The sequence below is a fragment of the Bufo bufo genome, chromosome 2 (assembly GCF_905171765.1).
Source record: "Bufo bufo chromosome 2, aBufBuf1.1, whole genome shotgun sequence".
In the NCBI taxonomy this organism is placed as follows: Eukaryota; Metazoa; Chordata; class Amphibia; order Anura; family Bufonidae; genus Bufo; species Bufo bufo.
In genome coordinates, this window is record NC_053390.1 from 837,550,515 (window position 1) to 837,574,515 (window position 24,001).

The following is a 24,001-nucleotide window of genomic DNA, read 5'->3' on the forward strand; positions in this document are numbered from 1 at the left end:
TTATCAGCCGCTCCTCTTATAACGCTCCAGCAATGATATAACCTCCAGAGACATTACATCACATGTGACTGATATCAGCCGCTCCTCTTATAACGCTCCAGCACTGATATAACCTCCAGAGACATTACATCATATGTGACTGATATCAGCCGCTCCTCTTATAACGCTCCAGTGCTGATATAACCTCCAGAGACATTACATCATATGTGACTGTTATCAGCCGCTCCTCTTATAACGCTCCAGTCCTGATATAACCTCCAGAGACATTACATCACATGTGACTGATATCAGCCGCTCCTCTTATAACGCTCCAGCACTGATATAACCTCCAGAGACATTACATCACATGTGACTGATATCAGCCGCTCCTCTTATAACGCTCCAGTACTGATATAACCTCCAGAGACATTACATCACATGTGACTGATATCAGCCGCTCCTCCTATAACGCTCCAGCACTGATATAACCTCCAGACATTACATCACATGTGACTGATATCAGCCGCTCCTCTTATAACGCTCCAGCACTGATATAACCTCCAGAGACATTACATCATATGTGACTGATACCAGCCACTCCTCTTATAACGCTCCAGCGCTGATATAACCTCCAGAGACATTACATCATATGTGACTGATATCAGCCGCTCCTCTTATAACGCTCCAGCGCTGATATAACCTCCAGACATTACATCACATGTGACTGATATCAGCCGCTCCTCTTATAACGCTCCAGTACTGATATAACCTCCGGAGACATTACATCCTATGTGACTGATATCAGCCGCTCCTCTTATAACGCTCCAGCGCTGATATAACCTCCAGAGACATTACATCATATGTGACTGGTATCAGCCGCTCCTCTTATAACGCTCCAGTGCTGATATAACCTCCAGAGACATTACATCATATGTGACTGTTATCAGCCGCTCCTCTTATAACGCTCCAGTCCTGATATAACCTCCAGAGACATTACATCACATGTGACTGATATCAGCCGCTCCTCTTATAACGCTCCAGCACTGATATAACCTCCAGAGACATTACATCACATGTGACTGATATCAGCCGCTCCTCTTATAACGCTCCAGTACTGATATAACCTCCAGAGACATTACATCACATGTGACTGATATCAGCCGCTCCTCCTATAACGCTCCAGCACTGATATAACCTCCAGACATTACATCACATGTGACTGATATCAGCCGCTCCTCTTATAACGCTCCAGCACTGATATAACCTCCAGAGACATTACATCATATGTGACTGATACCAGCCACTCCTCTTATAACGCTCCAGCGCTGATATAACCTCCAGAGACATTACATCATATGTGACTGATATCAGCCGCTCCTCTTATAACGCTCCAGCGCTGATATAACCTCCAGACATTACATCACATGTGACTGATATCAGCCGCTCCTCTTATAACGCTCCAGTACTGATATAACCTCCGGAGACATTACATCCTATGTGACTGATATCAGCCGCTCCTCTTATAACGCTCCAGCACTGATATAACCTCCAGAGACATTACATCACATGTGACTGATATCAGCCGCTCCTCTTATAACGCTCCAGCACTGATATAACCTCCAGAGACATTACATCACATGTGACTGATATCAGCCGCTCCTCTTATAACGCTCCAGCGCTGATATAAACTCCAGAGGGCAGGGGCAGATGTCAGAAGGTGAGATGGTTGGTGGGCAGGGATCTGTGATGGGGCAGAGACACAGGGGAACACTAGAGTTGCAGGGGGGGCTCTGTAAGGTCAGGGGGGCACAGAATTGGACTTGAACACAGGTGATAGGCAGCACCTTCAGGACTGACCGCCACCTACAGTAACTTACCCCCCTGCTGCTGTATGTAAGAAGGAAGCAGGGGCCAGTGAGGGGACTTCATACACAGTGACATGAGGCGCACTAACGTTACCTGAGGTGAAGTCTCTGCAGGCCCCGCCCCCTCCTCACACGGACTATCACACTGCAGAGAGGAGGGGGAGCTGCCTTCTCTTCGGGTCAGTAAACTTTAATATGGGCTGCCCGATGGGGCGGCTGTGAGTGGCCCCTATTTTGCCTCTTTGCAGCAGCCAGCAGGGTCCCTGACAGGCAGGGCCGGTGCAAGGATTTTTGCCGCCCTAGGCAAGATAAAAATTGCCCCCCCCCCACGCCTTCACTGAGATCTGTGGATGACACACTGTGATGGGGGAGGATATTTGGATGACGCACTGTTATGGAGGGATCTGTGGATGACGCACTGTTAGTTATCCCCCCCATAACAGTGCGTCATCCACAGATCCTACCATAACAGTGCGTCACCCACAGATCCCCCCCATAACAGTGCGTCAGCCACAGATCCTCCCATAACAGTGCGTCATCCACAGATCCCCCCATAACAGTGCGTCATCCACAGATCCCCCCATAACAGTGCATCATCCACAGATCCCCCCATAACAGTGCGTCAGCCACAGATCCTCCCATAACAGTGTGTCACCCACAGATCCCCCCCATAACAGTGCGTCATCCACAGATCCCCCATAACAGTGCGTCACCCACAGATCCTCCCATAACAGTGCGTCATCCACAGATCCCCCCCATAACAGTGCGTCATCCACAGATCCCCCCCATAACAGTGCATCATCCACAGATCCCCCCCATAACAGTGCGTCACCCACAGATCCCCCCCATAACAGTGCGTCATCCACAGATCCCGCCATAACAGTGCGTCATCCACAGATCCCCCCCATAACAGTGCATCATCCACAGATCTCCCCCATAACAGTGCGTCACCCACAGATCCTTCCATAACAGTGCGTCATCCACAGATCGCCCCCCATAACAGTGCGTCATCCACAGATCCCCCCATAACAGTGCGTCATCCACAGATCCCCCATCAGATGCATCAGTGTGGAGGGAGGAGGCGGAGACACTCATGGTGGGGCCCGATGCAGTGATTCTACTCTAATACACCGGGCCCCACCACAGGTTTTAAGTACATTCAATCCGAATGGGTCCGCAATTACTGTACTGTACTTACTGTAGTAACTTATGTATAGCATTAAGACGGCGCAGACCGGCAGCATCCTCCTCAGCTGCGGGGCCCGGTGTATTAGAGTAGAGTCACTGCACTGGGCCCCGCCATGAGTGTCCCCGCCTCCTCCCTCCACACTGATACTTCGCTGATCGCGCTGTGCAGCATAGCGGCCAGCGAAGTATCCGCAATCCGCTTTATAAGACGCACGGCCATTTTCCCCCCACTTTTGGGGGAGGGCGGAGTTCATCTTATAAGGCAAAAAATACAGTAAATAATAAACATATTGCATTGTCTACTGACTACTTACCAGCCCAGGACAATACGATGAGCTGGTCTCGCCTGCAGTCTGGCTCTGGGGACTGGTCCTCCTGGAGACAAACACACGGTAGGTAGTAATTCACCAATGTCGCCCTGGGGTCCATCCGTCCGTCCTGGGGAAGAAGAAAGCAGCTGCACCTGTCCTGCTGCACTCTAATCCAGGGAGGATGGTCTGGACTGGAGCCCACTTCTGTTCTGTTCTGTCCCAGAAGAACTGTCTAGGACTTTAGGCACTGCCGCCGCACTGAGGGTCGGGGAAGGCAAATTGCTGGTGGCTGCTGGGCTGCTGCTCAGTGTGCAGCCTTCTCTCCCTCCTTCGCTCCGCCTCCACCCCTCTCATTCTCTGTGTCACGTGACGTGCTCAAGGGTGGGAGGGCTCAGGGTTGTTCAGACAGTTCAGATTGATTCAAGATCATTCAGGGAGCCTGGGAGGGCGGCAGAGCTCCGCCTCCGTTCCAACCTCAGCAGCCAGCCAGAGCCAGGTAAGGTAAGCTAGCACTGTGCACAGCAGGCGCAGCCTCGCAGACAGTCACTGACTCACTAGTCAGACTCAGGCGACAGCAGTGACTGTGAGCCGCCCGGCCGGAGATTCTTTAGAGCTGCAAAGCGCTCACCCTCAGGCGGCGCAGCATGAGGGGCGCCGCCGACCAGCCACCCGAACTTAAATTATAACCAACGTTTTTGGGTTTTTTTTAAGCCGCAACGGGCGCCCCCTGCTAAATGGCGCCTGCCTAGTTCGCCTTACTGGTAGCGCCGGCCCTGGCTATACCGTCCATATACTGTACACAGAGCTATACTGTCCATATGCAGAGAGCTATACTGTCCATATGCAGAGAGCTATACCGTCCATATACACAGAGCTATACCGTCCATATACACAGAGCTATACCGTCCATATACACAGAGATATATCATACATATACACAGAGCTATACCGTCCATATACACAGAGCTATACCATCCATATACACAGAGCTATACCGACCATATACACAGAGCTATACCATCCATATACACAGAGCTATACCGTCCATATACACAGAGCTATACCGTCCATATACACAGAGCTATACCGTCCATATACACAGAGCTATACCGTCCATATACACAGAGCTATACCGTCCATATACACAGAGCTATACCGTCCATATACACAGAGCTATACCGTCCATATACACAGAGCTATACTGTCCATATGCAGAGAGCTATACCATCCATACAGACAGAGCTATACCGTCCATATACACAGAGCTATACCGTCCATATACACAGAGCTATACCGTCCATATACACAGAGCTATACTGTCCATATGCAGAGAGCTATACCATCCATACAGACAGAGCTATACCGTCCATATACACAGAGCTATACCGTCCATATACACAGAGCTATACCATCCATATACACAGAGCTATACCGTCCATATACACAGAGCTATACCGTCCATATACACAGAGCTATACCGTCCATATACACAGAGCTATACTGTCCATATGCAGAGAGCTATACCATCCATACAGACAGAGCTATACCGTCCATATACACAGAGCTATACCGTCCATATACACAGAGCTATACCGTCCATATACACAGAGCTATATCATCTATATACACAGAGCTATACTGTCCATATGCAGAGAGCTATAGCATCCATACAGACAGAGCTATACCGTCCATATACACAGAGCTATACCGTCCATATACACAGAGCTATACCGTCCATATACACAGAGCTATACCGTCCATATACACAGAGCTATACCGTCCATATACACAGAGCTATTCCGTCCATATACACAGAGCTATACTGTCCATATGCAGAGAGCTATACCATCCATACAGACAGAGCTATACCGTCCATATACACAGAGCTATACCGTCCATATACACAGAGCTATACTGTCCATATGCAGAGAGCTATACCATCCATACAGACAGAGCTATACCGTCCATATACACAGAGCTATACCGTCCATATACACAGAGCTATACCGTCCATATACACAGAGCTATACCGTCCATATACACAGAGCTATACCGTCCATATGCAGAGAGCTATACCATCCATACAGACAGAGCTATACCGTCCATATACACAGAGCTATACCGTCCATATACACAGAGCTATACCGTCCATATGCAGAGAGCTATACCATCCATACAGACAGAGCTATACCGTCCATATACACAGAGCTATACCGTCCATATACACAGAGCTATACCATCCATACAGACAGAGCTATACCGTCCATATACACAGAGCTATACCGTCCATATACACAGAGCTATACCGTCCATATACACAGAGCTATACCATCCATACAGACAGAGCTATACCGTCCATATACACAGAGCTATACCATCCATATACACAGAGCTATACCGACCATATACACAGAGCTATACCATCCATATACACAGAGCTATACCGTCCATATACACAGAGCTATACCATCCATATACACAGAGCTATACCGACCATATACACAGAGCTATACCATCCATATACACAGAGCTATACCGTCCATATACACAGAGATATACCGTCCATATACACAGAGCTATACCGTCCATATACACAGAGCTATACCGTCCATATACACAGAGCTATACTGTCCATATGCAGAGAGCTATACCATCCATACAGACAGAGCTATACCGTCCATATACACAGAGCTATACCGTCCATATACACAGAGCTATACCGTCCATATACACAGAGCTATACCGTCCATATACACAGAGCTATACCGTCCATATACACAGAGCTATACCGTCCATATACACAGAGCTATACCGTCCATATACACAGAGCTATACCGTCCATATACACAGAGCTATACTGTCCATATACACAGAGCTATACTGTCCATATACACAGAGCTATTCCGTCCATATACACAGAGCTATACTGTCCATATGCAGAGAGCTATACCATCCATACAGACAGAGCTATACCGTCCATATACACAGAGCTATACCGTCCATATACACAGAGCTATACTGTCCATATGCAGAGAGCTATACCATCCATACAGACAGAGCTATACCGTCCATATACACAGAGCTATACCGTCCATATACACAGAGCTATACCGTCCATATACACAGAGCTATACCGTCCATATACACAGAGCTATACCGTCCATATGCAGAGAGCTATACCATCCATACAGACAGAGCTATACCGTCCATATACACAGGATCAATACGTCCATATACACAGCGGCAATAACGTCCATATACACAGAGCTATACCGTCCATATACACAGAGCTATACCGTCCATATACCGTACACAAAGCTATACCGTCCATATACACAGAGTTATACCGTCCATATACACAGAGCTATACCGTCCATATACACAGAGTTATACCGTCCATATACACAGAGCTATACCGTCCATATACACAGAGCTATACCGTCCATATACACAGAGCTATACCGTCCATATGCAGAGAGCTATACCATCCATACAGACAGAGCTATACCGTCCATATACACAGGATCAATACGTCCATATACACAGCGGCAATAACGTCCATATACACAGCGGCAATAACGTCCATATACACAGAGCTATACCGTCCATATACACAGAGCTATACCATCCATATACACAGAGCTATACCGTCCATATACACAGAGCTATACCGTCCATACAGGGCCGTCTTTAACGCAGGGCAAAAGGGCAGTTGCTCCTGGGGGGCCCAAGGCAGCTCCCTGTCCTGTCCCGATCCTAATCCTATCCTTCACTATGCGAGCAGGAGCAGAGCGGCATGGCTCGCATAGTGAAGGACTTCTTGCTTATGTGACACTGACTGCTGCGCTAGATTCACCAACCAATGTCACTAGAATAATGAGAAAGTGCGGGGGAGGGGGGGCAGGCGGCTCGCGATGTCTGTGTAGTCAGTGCAGACAGGTCCACATTATCATCAAGTAGATGTCAGCAGACAGCAGCGCAGCAGGGTCACCATCAGAGCAGTAACTGAGCCCTGTCAGCAGGGCCGGCGCTACCAGTAAGGCGAACTAGGCAGTCGCCTAGGGCGCCATTTAGCAGGGGGCGCCCGTTGCGGCTTAAAAAAAAACCAAAAACGTTGGTTATAATTTAAGTTCGGGCGGCTGGTCGGCGGCGCCCCTCATGCTGCGCTGAGCCGCCTGAGGGTGAGCGCTTTGCAGCTCTAAAGAATCTCCGGCCGGGCGGCTCACAGTCACTGCTGTCGCCTGAGTCTGACTAGTGAGTCAGTGACTGTCTGCGAGGCTGCGCCTGCTGTGCACAGTGCTAGCTTACCTTACCTGGCTCTGGCTGGCTGCTGAGGGTGGAACGGAGGCGGAGCTCTGCCGCCCTCCCAGGCTCCCTGAATGATCTTGAATCAATCTGAACTGTCTGAACAACCCTGACCCCTCCCACCCTTGAGCACGTCACGTGACACAGAGAATGAGAGGGGTGGAGGCGGAGCGAAGGAGGGAGAGAAGGCTGCACACTGAGCAGCAGCCCAGCAGCCACCAGCAATTTGCCTTCCCCGACCCCCAGTGCGGCGGCAGTGCCTAAAGTCCTAGACAGTTCTTCTGGGACAGAACAGAACAGAAGTGGGCTCCAGTCCAGACCATCCTCCCTGGATTAGAGTGCAGCAGGACAGGTGCAGCTGCTTTCTTCTTCCCCAGGACGGACGGATGGACCCCAGGGCGACATTGGTGAATTACTACCTACCGTGTGTTTGTCTCCAGGAGGACCAGTCCCCAGAGCCAGACTGCAGGCGAGACCAGCTCATCTTATTGTCCTGGGCTGGTAAGTAGTCAGTAGACAATGCAATATGTTTATTATTTACTGTATTTTTTGCCTTATAAGATGAACTCCGCCCTCCCCCAAAAGTGGGGGGAAAATGGCCGTGCGTCTTATAAAGCGGATTGCGGATACTTCGCTGGCCGCTATGCTGCACAGCGCGATCAGCGAAGTATCAGTGTGGAGGGAGGAGGCGGGGACACTCATGGCGGGGCCCAGTGCAGTGACTCTACTCTAATACACCGGGCCCCGCAGCTGAGGAGGATGCTGCCGGTCTGCGCCGTCTTAATGCTATACATAAGTTACTACAGTAAGTACAGTACAGTAATTGCGGACCCATTCGGATTGAATGTACTTAAAACCTGTGGTGGGGCCCGGTGTATTAGAGTAGAATCACTGCATCGGGCCCCACCATGAGTGTCTGCGCCTCCTCCCTCCACACTGATGCATCTGATGGGGGATCTGTGGATGACGCACTGTTATGGGGGGATCTGTGGATGACGCACTGTTATGGGGGGATCTGTGGATGACGCACTGTTATGGGGGACGATCTGTGGGTGACGCACTGTTATGGAAGGATCTGTGGATGACGCACTGTTATGGGGGGGATCTGTGGATGATGCACTGTTATAGGGGGGGATCTGTGGATGACGCACTGTTATGGGAGGATCTGTGTATGACGCACTGTTATAGGGGGGATCTGTGGATGACGCACTGTTATGGGGGGATCTGTGGATGACGCACTGTTATGGGGGGATCTGTGGATGACGCACTGTTATGGGGGGGATCTGTGGATGACGCACTGTTATGGGGGGGATCTGTGGATGACGCACTGTTATGGGGGGGATCTGTGGATGACGCACTGTTATGGGGGGGATCTGTGGATGACGCACTGTTATGGGCGGGATCTGTGGATGACGCACTGTTATGGGCGGTATCTGTGGATGACGCACTGTTATGGGGGGGATCTGTGGATGACGCACTGTTATGGGGGGGATCTGTGGATGACGCACTGTTATGGGGGGGATCTGTGGATGACGCACTGTTATGGGGGGATCTGTGGATGACGCACTGTTATGGGGGGATCTGTGGATGACGCACTGTTATGGGGGGATCTGTGGATGACGCACTGTTATGGGGGGATCTGTGGATGACGCACTGTTATGGGGGGGATCTGTGGATGACGCACTGTTATGGGGGGGATCTGTGGATGACGCACTGTTATGGGGGGGATCTGTGGATGACGCACTGTTATGGTAGGATCTGTGGATGACGCACTGTTATGGGGGGGATAACTAACAGTGCGTCATCCACAGATCCCTCCATAACAGTGCGTCATCCACAGATCCTCCCCCATCACAGTGCGTCATCCACAGATCTCAGTGAAGCCGTGGGGGGGGGGCAATTTTTATCTTGCCTAGGGCGGCAAAAATCCTTGCACCGGCCCTGGGTATAGCTCTGTCTGTATGGATGGTATAGCTCTCTGCATATGGACAGTATAGCTCTGTGTATATGGACGGTATAGCTCTGTGTATATGGATGGTATAGCTCTGTGTATATGGTCGGTATAGCTCTGTGTATATGGATGGTATAGCTCTGTGTATATGGATGGTATAGCTCTGTGTATATGGACGGTATAGCTCTGTGTATATGGTTGGTATAGCTCTGTGTATATGGATGGTATAGCTCTGTGTATATGGACGGTATAGCTCTGTGTATATAGACGGTATAGCTCTGTGTATATGGACGGTATATCTCTGTGTATATGGACGGTATAGCTCTGTGTATATGGATGGTATAGCTCTGTGTATATGGACAGTATAGCTCTGTGTATATGGACGGTAAAGCTCTGTGTATATGGACGGTATAGCTCTGTGTATATGGACGGTATAGCTATATGTATATGGACAGTATAGCTCTGTGTATATGGATGGTATAGCTCTATGTATATGGATGGTATAGATCTGTGTATATGGACGGTATAGCTCTGTGTATATGGATGGTATAGCTCTGTGTATATGGTCGGTATAGCTCTGTGTATATGGATGGTATAGCTCTGTGTATATGGACGGTATAGCTCTGTGTATATGGACGGTATAGCTCTGTGTATATGGTCGGTATAGCTCTGTGTATATGGACGGTATAGCTCTGTGTATATGGATGGTATAGCTCTTTGTATATGGACGTTATAGCTCTATGTATATGGACGGTATAGCTCTGTGTATATGGACGGTATAGCTCTGTGTATATGGACGTTATAGCTCTGTGTATATGGACGGTATAGCTCTATGTATATGGACGGTATAGATCTGTGTATATGGACGGTATATCTCTGTGTATATGGACGGTATAGCTGTGTGTATATGGACGGTATAGCTCTGTGTATATGTACGGTATAGCTCTGTGTATATGGACGGTATAGCTCTGTGTATATGGACGGTATAGCTGTGTGTATATGGACGGTATAGCTCTGTGTATATAGATATATAGCTGCTGTTTATATGGACATTATTTCTGCTGTGTATATGGACGGAATAGCTCTGTGTATATGGATGATATAGCTCTGTGTATATGGACGGTATAGCTCTGTGTATATGGACGGTATAGCTCTGTGTATATGGACAATATAGCTCTGTGTATATACACTCACCTAAAGAATTATTAGTGCCCCCATACTAATACGGTGTTGGACCCCCTTTTGCCTTCAGAACTGCCTTAATTCTACGTGGCATTGATTCCACAAGGTGCTGATAGCATTCTTTAGAAATGTTGGCCCATATTGATAGGATCGCATCTTGCAGTTGATGGAGATTTGAGGGATGCACATCCAGGGCACGAAGCTCCCGTTCCACCACATCCCAAAGATGCTCTATTGGGTTGAGATCTGGTGACTATGGGGGCCATTTTAGTGCAGTGAACTCATTGTCATGTTCAAGAAACCAATTTGAAATGATTGGAGCTTTGTGACATGATGCATTATCCTGCTGGAAGTAGCCATCAGAGGATGGATACATGTTCTCATTCTGTTTACCCCAAATTCAGACTCTACCATTTGAATGTCTCAACAGAAATCGAGACTCATCAGACCAGGCAACATTTTTCCAGTCTTCAACAGTCCTATTTTGGTGAGCTCGTGCAAATTGTAGCCTCTTTTTCCTATTTGTAGTGGAGATGAGTGGTACCCGGCGGGGTCTTCTGCTGTTGTAGCCCATCCGCCCACAAGGTTGTGCGTGTTGTGGCTTCACAAATGCTTTGCTGCAGACCTCGGTTGTAACGAGTGGTTATTTCAGCCAACGTTGCTCTTCTATCAGCTTGAATCAGTCGGCCCATTCTCCTCTGACCTCTAGCATCCACAAGGCATTTTCGCCCACAGGACGGCCGCATACTGGATGTTTTTCCCTTTTCACACCATTCTTTGTAAACCCTAAAAATGGTTGTGCGTGAAAATCCCAGTAACTGAGCAGATTGTGAAATACTCAGACCGGCCCGTCTGGCACCAACAACCATGCCACGCTCAAAATTGCTTAAATCACCTTTCTTTCCCATTCTGACATTCAGTTTGGAGTTCAGGAGATTGTCTTGACCAGGAGCACCCCCCTAAATGCATCGAAGCAACTGCCATGTGATTGGTTGACTAGAGAATTGCATTAATGAGAAATAGAACAGGTGTTCCTAATAATTCTTTAGGTGAGTGTAGATGTTATAGCTCTGTGTATATGGACGGTATAGCTCTGTGTATATGGACGGTATAACTCTGTGTATATGGACGGTATAGCTCTGTGTATAAGGACGGTATAGCTCTGTGTATATGGACGGTATAGCTCTGTGTATATGGACGGTATAACTCTGTGTATATGGACGGTATAGCTCTATGTATATGGATGGTATAGCTCTGCGTATATGGACGGTATAGCTCTGTGTATATGGACGGTATAGCTCTGTGTATATGGATGGTATAGCTCTGTGTATATGGATGGTATAGCTCTGTGTATATGGACAGTATAGCTCTGTGTATATGGACGGTATAGCTCTGTGTATATGGACGGTATAGCTCGGTGTATATGGACGGTATAGCTCTGTGTACATGGACGGTATAGCTCTGTGTATATGGACGGTATAGCTCTATGTATATGGACGTTATAGCTCTTTGTATATGGACGGTATAGCTCTATGTATATGGACGGTATAGCTCTGTGTATATGGACGGTATAGCTCTGTGTATATGGACGTTATAGCTCTTTGTATATGGACGGTATAGCTCTATGTATATGGACGGGATAGCTCTGTGTATATGGACGTATAGCTGTGTGTATATGGACGGTATAGCTGTGTGTATATGGACGGTATAGCTCTGTGTATATGGATGATATACCTCTGTGTATATGGACATTATAGCTCTGTGTATATGGACGGTATAGCTCTGTGTATATGGATGATATAGCTCTGTGTATATGGACGGTATAGCTCTGTGTATATGGATGATATAGCTCTGTGAATATGGACATTATAGCTCTGTGTATATGGACGGTATATCTCTGTGTATATGGACGGTATAGCTCTGTGTATATGGATGATATAGCTCTATGTATATGATTGGTATAGCTCTGTGTATATGGACGGTATAGCTCTGTGTATATGGATGATATAGCTCTGTGAATATGGACATTATAGCTCTGTGTATATGGACGGTATATCTCTGTGTATATGGACGGTATAGCTCTGTGTATATGGATGGTATAGCTCTGTGTATATGGACAGAATTGCTGCTGTGTATATGGACGGTATAGCACTGTGTATGTGGGCAGTATAGCTCTGTGTATATGGACGTTATTGCTGCTGTGTATATGGACGTATTGATCCTGTGTATATGGACAGTATAGCTCTCTGCATATGGACGGTATAGCTTAGTGTATATGGACAGTATAGCTCTGTGTATATGGACAGAAATGCTGCTGTGTATATGGACGGTATAGCTTTGTGTATATGGACGGTATTGCTGCTGTGTATATGGACGGTATTGCTGCTGTGTATATGGACGGTATAGCTCTGTGTATGGACGGTATAGCTCTTTGTATATGGACGGTATAGCTCTGTGTGTATGGACGGTATAGCTGTGTGTATATAGATGTTATAGCTCTGTGTATATGGACGGTATAGCTCTGTGTATATGGACGGTATAGCTCTATGTATATGGACGGTATAGCACTGTCTATATGGACGGTATAGCACTGTGTATATGGACAGTATAGCTCTGTGTATATGGACGGAATAGCTCTGTGTATATGGATGGTATAGCTCTCTGTATATGGACGTTATAGCTCTTTGTATATGGACGGTTTAGCTCTGTGTATATGGACGGTATATATCTGTGTATATGGACGGTATTGCTGCTATGTAAATGGATGGTATAGATCTGTGTGTATGGACGGTATAGCTCTGTGTATATGGACGGTATAGCTCTTTGTATATGGACGGTATAGCTCTTTGTATATGGACGGTTTAGCTCTGTGTATATGGACGGTATAGCTCTGTTTATATGGACGGTATTGCTCTGTGTATATGGATGGTATAACTCTGTGTATATGGGCAGTATAGCTTGGTGTATGTGGACGGTAAAGCTCTGTGTATATGTATGATATAGCTCTGTGTATATGGACGGTATAGCTTAGTGTATATGAACGGTATATTTGTGTGTATGGACAGTATAGCTCTGTTTATATGGACGGTATAGCTCTGTGTATATGGACTGTATAGCTCTGTGTATTTCGACGGTATATTTCTGTGTATATGGACGTTATAGCTGAGTATATGGACGGTACAGCTCTGGGAATATGGATGGTATAGCTCTGTGTATATGGACGGTATAGCTTTGTGTATATGGACGGTATAGCTCTTTGTATTTGGACGGTCTATTTCTGTGTGTATGGACGGTATTGCTGTGTATATGGACGGTATAGCTCTGTGTATATGGATGGTATAGCTCTGTGTATATGGACGGTATAGCTGTGTATATGGACGGTATAGCTCTGTGTATATGGACGGGATAGCTCTGCGTATATGGACGGTATAGCTCTGTGTATATGGACGGTATAGCTCGGTGTATATGGACGGTATAGTTCTGTGTATTTGGACGGTATAGCTCTTTGTATTTGAACGGTCTATTTCTGTGTATATGGACGGTATAGCTGTGTATATGGACGGTATAGCTCTGCGTATATGGATGGTATAGCTCTGTGTATATGGACGGTATAGCTTTGTGTATATGGACGGTATAGCTCTTTGTATTTGGACGGTCTATTTCTGTGTATATGGACGGTATAGCTGTTTATATGGACGGTATAGTTCTTTGTATTTGTACGGTCTATTTCTGTGTATATGGACGGTATATCTCTGTGTATATGGACGGTATAGCTCTGTGTATATGGACAGTATAGCTGCTGTTTATATGGACATTATTGCTGCTGTGTATATGGAAGGTATAGTTCTGTGTATATGGACAGTGTGGCGAAACCAACCTCGCCACTGGGTTTTGGAGGGGCCTGGCTACCAGCCTCTTGCCCCAGGATTATGGGCCCTCTCATCAGCCCATGCAAAACTTAAACCCCATGGCGATTTGACTGTGTTTGTGGCATCTGAGCGCTCAGATCCAAGCCATATGGGGACATGTGGGGTTTTGAGATGTGTGACAGAACCATCTGTCTGTGTAATTGTATTGTATGTTATGTGAGGGTACCCAGTTAGCTCATTGTATTGTATTCATGTTGTCTGAGTGCCATTCACCTAATAATATGCACTCAGACTTGAGCTGTCTGGGAATATGTTAAATGTCTGTGTTTGCTGTGGGGGTGTGACATTGTGTTTGGGTGGTGATTTCTGTCCTGTTGTATCCACATGTGTATTGGTGATTTCCCTTTGTCCTGAAAGATAATTGGATTACTCCTCGGGTGTCTCCAGGGCAGAGAGGAGGAAACCATGATGCATTGTGGGGATGTGTTGTGTCTGTGTATCCTGAGTTGCTGCATATCTGTCCTGTGTCACAGTCTTCCTTCTGGTCCCCTAGGGGCGTGTCCACCAGATGGAGACCTGCATAAATACGGGCAGGTAGCCCTCAATAAAGTGTTCCTGTTTTACCCTTTATCATGTTGAGGCTGATATTTGGGTAACTGATCGACGCGGGGGATTGCTATACGCTGGGAGATTTGCTATACTCCCCTGGCTATAACTACTAGCTCTTGAAAGAGCTTGTTCCTGGTTCCTGCTCTCTGGATGTAGGAGAGGTTCACCCACTGGAGCCTGGAGCCTTGTCGTAGGTCCAGGGTGGGTAGGAGACGGTGAGACCTCAACCAAGCTTCGGTGGTTCGTGGGGTCTGCAGTGCGTACGATGTCAAGTGGAGTGCTTGGAGTCCTCGGAAAGCACTAGGAGCATCCATTCAACGGAGGTACCTGGTCGGGGTGCTAGGCGTTCCGTTACATTTGGTGGCAAGCAGTGGGATGGCGTCCTAGTGTGAGGAGAAGCACACTGGCTACAGCAGGATGGAATCAGCTAGTCTTCGGACAGCGTTCAATGACGAGGAGGAGGAGGCAGCCGCAGACTACAGGGATGCAGACAGAAAGGAAGTCTGGTATGATGCCCTGGAAAATGCCCAGCGGCGGCGAGGTGAGAGTCTCCCCAGTTATGAGCAGCGGCTACAGAAGCGTGTGGCGATGCGGATGGGTCTCTTGGGAGAGCAGCCCCTGGATGACTGGGTAAAAGAGCTCCAGAACCTGGTATGTAAGGAGCTTTGGCTAGAGAACGCTTACCAGGCCCTAAGGTGGCATGTCATTCAACATTCCCCCTGGATGGCTGAGCACGACAGACCCGAGGGTGAGGAGTTTGATGGACCGGGGTTACTATGGGATGCCTTGGAGGAGGACATTGATCTTGGCAGCACGGAGGAGTCTAGGTTTTGGGATATCTACGACTACCCGATGGGCATGCATGTTTATGCTGACGGAAGGGAGGTGAGCAAAGACATGACCCACCTGGTAACAAGGGAGTGGGAGCTGGAGCAGACCTACCAACACCTGCTCAGCTCCATTCATCCCCAACCTACTCGACAAGCAGAGCCAGATCTGCCCTCCTGCAACTGGGAAGACTTGCCGGCGATACCCGCTGCTTTTCTACCAACTCCCAAAGTAGGGAACTTCATCGACTGGTTCTGGGAAGACCTCCCTATGGCAGGTGGAGATGGGACCGAGGTCTCTCCACCGGCTCTACAGAGATGCTGGACGGCCGGATCAGATCCCCCACCAACCCTGCAGGAATGCCAGGAGGAGGAGGTAAGCGATTCCTCCTCTCCACAGCCGATCTGCAACAAGGTCCTGGGGATAGGATTCCCTGACCACATCCCAGTAGAAGAGTTGGCATCTGGGCAGAGCGCAGTCATCCTCTGCCCTCCCCTATCCTCTTCTCCAGAGCCGGACATCCCACAGGCTATCCCAGCGGAAGAGCTGGCATCTGGGCAGAGCGCAGTTGGCCTCTGCCCTCCTCTATCCTCTTATCCAGAGCCTGACTCCCCACAGGCTACCCCAGCAGAAGAGCTGGCATCTGGGCAGAGCGCAGTCAGCCTCTGCCCTCCTCTATCCTCTTATCCAGAGCCTGACTCCCCACAGGCTACCCCAGCAGAAGAGCTGGAATCTGGGCAGAGCGCAGTCAGCCTCTGCTCTCCCCTATCCTCTTCTACAGAGCCGGACATCCCACAGGGTACCCCAGCGGAAGAGCTGGCATCTGGGCAGAGCGCAGTTGGCCTCTGCCCTCCTCTATCCTCTTCTCCAGAGGCAGACTTTCCACAGGCTACCCCAGCGGAAGCGCTGGCATCTGGGCAGAGCGCAGTCGGCCTCTGCGCTCCCCTATCCTCTTCTCCAGAGCCGGACTTCCCACAGGCTATCCCAGCGGAAGAGCTGGCATCTGGGCAGAGCGCAGTTGGCCTCTGCCCTCCTCTATCCTCTTATCCAGAGCCTGACTCCCCACAGGCTACCCCAGCAGAAGAGCTAGCATCTGGACAGAGCGCAGTCAGCCTCTGCCCTCCCCTATCCTCTTCTCCAGAGCCGGACATCCCACAGGCTATCCCAGCGGAAGAGCTGGCATCTGGGCAGAGTCCAGTTGGCCTCTGCCCTCCTCTATCCTCTTATCCAGAGCCTGACTCCCCACAGGCTACCCCAGCAGAAGAGCTGGCATCTGGGCAGAGCGCAGTCAGCCTCTGCCCTCCTCTATCCTCTTATCCAGAGCCTGACTCCCCACAGGCTACCCCAGCAGAAGAGCTGGAATCTGGGCAGAGCGCAGTCAGCCTCTGCCCTCCCCTATCCTCTTCTACAGAGCCGGACATCCCACAGGGTACCCCAGCGGAAGAGCTGGCATCTGGGCAGAGCGCAGTTGGCCTCTGCCCTCCTCTATCCTCTTCTCCAGAGGCAGACTTTCCACAGGCTACCCCAGCGGAAGCGCTGGCATCTGGGCAGAGCGCAGTCGGCCTCTGCGCTCCCCTATCCTCTTCTCCAGAGCCGGACTTCCCACAGGCTATCCCAGCGGAAGAGCTGGCATCTGGGCAGAGCGCAGTTGGCCTCTGCCCTCCTCTATCCTCTTATCCAGAGCCTGACTCCCCACAGGCTACCCCAGCAGAAGAGCTGGCATCTGGGCAGAGCGCAGTCAGCCTCTGCCCTCCTCTATCCTCTTATCCAGAGCCTGACTCCCCACAGGCTACCCCAGCAGAAGAGCTGGAATCTGGGCAGAGCGCAGTTGGCCTCTGCCCTCCCCTATCCTCTTCTACAGAGCCGGACATCCCACAGGGTACCCCAGCGGAAGAGCTGGCATCTGGGCAGAGCGCAGTTGGCCTCTGCCCTCCTCTATCCTCTTCTCCAGAGCCTGACTCCCCACAGGCTACCCCAGCAGAAGAGCTGGAATCTGGGCAGAGCGCAGTCAGCCTCTGCCCTCCTCTATCCTCTTATCCAGAGCCGGACATCCCACAGGGTACCCCAGCGGAAGAGATGGCATCTGGGCAGAGCGCAGTTGGCCTCTGCCCTGCTCTATCCTCTTCTCCAGAGGCTGACTTTCCACAGGCTACCCCAGCGGAAGAGCTGGCATCGGGGCAGAGCGCAGTCGGCCTCTGCCCACCAAGTACCTACAGCTCCAAGCTAGAGAGCAACAAGGAAGCAAGGAGTAGCAGATGCCCCTCAACAGCTGGGGACATACAGAACAGAGCCAGGCCCCAAAAATCAACAGGTCCAGTATTGGGTTGTGGGTGGACTGCCAGACTAACTCAGGTACTGACTGTGAGGTCAGGTATCTGGTTAGTCTTCCCTGGGAGGGGGAGATATGTGGCGAAACCAACCTCGCCACTGGGTTTTGGAGGGGCCTGGCTACCAGCCTCTTGCCCCAGGATTATGGGCCCTCTCATCAGCCCATGCAAAACTTAAACCCCATGGCGATAATATGCACTCAGACTTGAGCTGTCTGGGAATATGTTAAATGAAATCACCACCCAATCACACAATGTCACACCCTCACAGCAAACACAGACATTTAACACATTCCCAGACAGCTCAAGTCTGAGTGCATATTATTAGGTGAATGGCACTCAGACAACATGAATACAATACAATGAGCTAACTGGGTTCCCTCACATAACATACAATACAATTACACAGACAGATGGTTCTGTCACACATCTCAAAACCCCACATGTCCCCATATGGCTTGGATCTGAGCGCTCAGATGCCACAAACACAGTCAAATCGCCATGGGGTTTAAGTTTTGCATGGGCTGATGAGAGGGCCCATAATCCTGGGGCAAGAGGCTGGTAGCCAGGCCCCTCCAAAACCCAGTGGCGAGGTTGGTTTCGCCACAGACAGTATAGCTATGTGTGTATGGACGGTATAGCTCTGTGTATATGGACGGTATAGCTCTGTGTATATGGACTGTATAGCTCTGTGTATATGGACGGTATAGCTCTGTGTATATGGACGGTATAGCTCTGTGTATATGGACGGTATAGCTCTGTGTATATGGACGGTATAGCTCTGTGTATATGGACGGTATAGCTCTGTGTATATGGACTGTATAGCTCTGTGTATATGGACGGTATAGCTCTGTGTATATGGACGGTATAGCTCTGTGTATATGGACTGTATAGCTCTGTGTATATGGACGGTATATCTCTGTGTATATGGATGGTATAGCTCTGTGTATATGGACTGTATAGCTCTGTGTATATGGACGGTATAGCTCTGTGTATATGGACGGTATAGCTCTGTGTATATGGACGGTATAGCTCTGTGTATATGGACAGTATAGCTCTGTGTATATGGACGTTATTGCTGCTGTGTATATGGACGGTATAGCTCTCTGCATATGGACGGTATAGCTCTGTGTATATGTATGATATATCTCTGTGTATATGGATAATATAGCTCTGTGTATATGGACGGTATAGCTCTGTGTATATGGACAGTATAGCTCTGTGTATATGGACGTATTGATCCTGTGTATATGGACGGTATAGCTCTCTGCATATGGACGGTATAGTTCTGTGTATATGGACAGTATAGCTCTTTGTATATGGACGGTATAGCTTTTTGTATATGGGCGGTATAGCTCTGTGTATATGGACAGTATAGCTCTGTGTATATGGACGGTATAGCTCTGTGTATATAGATGATATAGCTCTGTGTATATGGACGGTGTAGCTCTGTGTATATGGACGGTATAGCTCTGTGTATATGGACGGTGTAGCTCTGTGTATACGGACGGTATTGCTCTGTGTATATGGACGGTATTGCTCTGTGTATATGGACATTATAGCTCTGTGTATATGGACGGTATAGCTCTGTGTATATGGACGGTATAGCTCTGTGTATATGGACATTATAGCTCTGTGTATATGGACGGTATAGCTCTGTGTATATGGACAGTATAGCTCTGTGTATATGGATGGTATAACTCTGTGTATATGGACGATATACCTCTGTGTATATGGACGGTATAGTTGCTGTGTATATGGACAGTATAGCTCTGTGTATATGGACGGTATTGCTGCTATGTAAATGGACGGTATAGTTGCTGTGTGTATGGACAGTATCGCTCTATGTATATGGACATTATTGCTGCTGTGTGTATGGACGGTATAGCTCTGTGTATATGGACGGTATAGCTTGGTGTATGTGGACGGTATAGCTCTGTGTATATGGATGGTATAGCTCTGTGTATATGGATGGTATAGCTCTGTGTATATGGACGGTATGTTTCTGTGTGTATGGACGGTATAGCTCTGTGTATATGGATGGTATAGCTCTGTGTATATGGACGGTATAGCTCTGTGTATATGGATTGTATAGCTCTGTGTATATGGATGGTATTGCTGCTATGTAAATGGGGGTATAGATCTGTGTGTATGAACAGTATCGCTCTGTGTATATGGACGGTATAGTTGCTGTGTATATGGACAGTATAGCTCTGTGTATATGGATGGTATAAATCTGTGTATATGGACGGTATAGCTCTGTGTATATGGACGGTATAACTCTGTGTATATGGACGGTATAGCTCTGTGTATATGGACGGTATAGCTCTGTGTATATGGACGGTATAGCTCTGTGTATATGGACGGTATATCTCTGTGTATATGGACGGTATAGCTCTGTGTATATGGACGGTATAGCTGCTGTGTATATGGACGGTATAGCTCTGTATATATGGACGGTATAGCTCTGTATATATGGACTGTATAGCTCTGTGTATATGGACTGTATAGCTCTGTGTATATGGACGTTATAGCTGAGTATATGGACGGTATAGCTCTGTGTATATGGATGGTATAGCTCTTTGTATTTGTACAGTCTATTTCAGTGTATATGGATGGTATAGCTCTGTGTATATGGATGGTATAGCTCTGTGTATATGGATGGTATAGCTCTGTGTATATGGACAGTATAGCTCTGTGTATATGGACGGTATAGCTGCTGTGTATATGGACGGTATAGCTCTGTGTATATGGACGGTATAGCTCTGTGTATATGGACTGTATAGCTCTGTGTATACAGGGAGTGCAGAATTATTAGGCAAGTTGTATTTTTGAGGATTAATTTTATTATTGAACAACAACCATGTTCTCAATGAACTCAAAAAACTCATTAATATCAAAGCTGAATATTTTTGGAAGTAGTTTTTAGTTTGTTTTTAGTTTTAGCTATTTTAGGGGGATATCTGTGTGTGCAGGTGACTATTACTGTGCATAATTATTAGGCAACTTAACAAAAAACAAATATTTACCCATTTCAATTATTTATTTTTACCAGTGAAACCAATATAACATCTCAACATTCACAAATATACATTTCTGACATTCAAAAACAAAACAAAAACAAATCAGTGACCAATATAGCCACCTTTCTTTGCAAGGACACTCAAAAGCCTGCCATCCATGGATTCTGTCAGTGTTTTGATCTGTTCACCATCAACATTGCGTGCAGCAGCAACCACAGCCTCCCAGACACTGTTCAGAGAGGTGTACTGTTTTCCCTCCTTGTAAATCTCACATTTGATGATGGACCACAGGTTCTCAATGGGGTTCAGATCAGGTGAACAAGGAGGCCACGTCATTAGATTTTCTTCTTTTATACCCTTTCTTGCCAGCCACGCTGTGGAGTACTTGGACGCGTGTGATGGAGCATTGTCCTGCATGAAAATCATGTTTTTCTTGAAGGATGCAGACTTCTTCCTGTACCACTGCTTGAAGAAGGTGTCTTCCAGAAACTGGCAGTAGGACTGGGAGTTGAGCTTGACTCCATCCTCAACCCGAAAAGGCCCCACAAGCTCATCTTTGATGATACCAGCCCAAACCAGTACTCCACCTCCACCTTGCTGGCGTCTGAGTCGGACTGGAGCTCTCTGCCCTTTACCAATCCAGCCACGGGCCCATCCATCTGGCCCATCAAGACTCACTCTCATTTCATCAGTCCATAAAACCTTAGAAAAATCAGTCTTGAGATATTTCTTGGCCCAGTCTTGACGTTTCAGCTTGTGTGTGTTGTTCAGTGGTGGTCGTCTTTCAGCCTTTCTTACCTTGGCCATGTCTCTGAGTATTGCACACCTTGTGCTTTTGGGCACTCCAGTGATGTTGCAGCTCTGAAATATGGCCAAACTGGTGGCAAGTGGCATCTTGGCAGCTGCACGCTTGACTTTTCTCAGTTCATGGGCAGTTATTTTGCGCCTTGGTTTTTCCACACGCTTCTTGCGACCCTGTTGACTATTTTGAATGAAACGCTTGATTGTTCGATGATCACGCTTCAGAAACTTTGCAATTTTAAGAGTGCTGCATCCCTCTGCAAGATATCGCACTATTTTTGACTCTTCTGAGCCTGTCAAGTCCTTCTTTTGACTCATTTTGCCAAAGGAAAGGAAGTCGCCTAATAATTATGCACACCTAATATAGGGTGTTGATGTCATTAGACCACACCCCTTCTCATTACAGAGATGCACATCACCTAATATGCTTAATTGGTAGTAGGCTTTCGAGCCTATACAGCTTGGATTAAGACAACATGCATAAAGAGGATGATGTGGTCAAAATACTCATTTGCCTAATAATTCTGCACGCAGTGTATGGACGTTATAGCTGAGTATATGGACGGTATAGCTCTTTGTATTTGTACAGTCTATTTCAGTGTATTTGGACGGTATATCTGTGTATATGGACGGTATAGCTCTGTATATATGGATGGTATAGCTCTGTATATATGGACGGTATAGCTCTGAGTATATGGATGGTATAGCTCTTTGTATTTGTACAGTCTATTTCAGTGTATTTGGACGGTATATCTGTGTATATGGACGGTATAGCTCTGTATATATGGATGGTATAGCTCTGTATATATGGACGGTATAGCTCTGTGTATATGGATGGTATAGCTCTTTGTATTTGTACAGTCTATTTCAGTGTATTTGGACGGTATATCTGTGTATATGGACGGTATAGCTCTGTATATATGGATGGTATAGCTCTGTGTATATGGACGTTATAGCTGAGTATATGGACGGTATAGCTCTGTGTATATGGACTGTATAGCTCTGCGTATATGGACGGTATATTTCTGTGTGTATGGATGGTATAGCTCTGTGTATATGGACGGTATAGCTCTGTGTATATGGACGGTATAGCTCTGTGTATATGGACGGTATAGCTCTGTGTATATGGACAGTATAGCTCTGTGTATATGGACGGTATTGCTGCTATGTAAATGGATGGTATAGATCTGTGTGTATGAACAGTATCGCTCTGTGTATATGGATGGTATAGCTCTGTGTATATGGATGGTATAGCTCTGTGTATATGGACGGTATAGCTCTGTGTATATGGACGGTATAGCTCTGTGTATATGGACGGTATAGCTCTGTGTATATGGACGGTATAGCTCTGTGTATATGGACGGTATATCTCTGTGTATATGGACGGTATAGCTCTGTGTATATGGACGGTATAGCTCTGTGTATATGGACGGTATATCTCTGTGTATATGGACGTATAGATCTGTGTATATAGATTGTAAACCTGCTGTGTATATGGACTGTATAGCTCTGTGTATATGGACGTTATAGCTGAGTATATGGACGGTATAGCTCTGCGTATATGGATGGTATAGCTCTTTGTATTTGTACGGTCTATTTCAGTGTATTTGGACGGTATATCTCTGTGTATATGGACGGTATAGCTCTGTGTATTTGGACGGTATAGCTCTGTGTATATGGACGGTATAGCTCTTTGTATTTGTACGGTCTATTTCTGTGTATATGGACGGTATATCTCTGTTTATATGGACGGTATAGCTCTG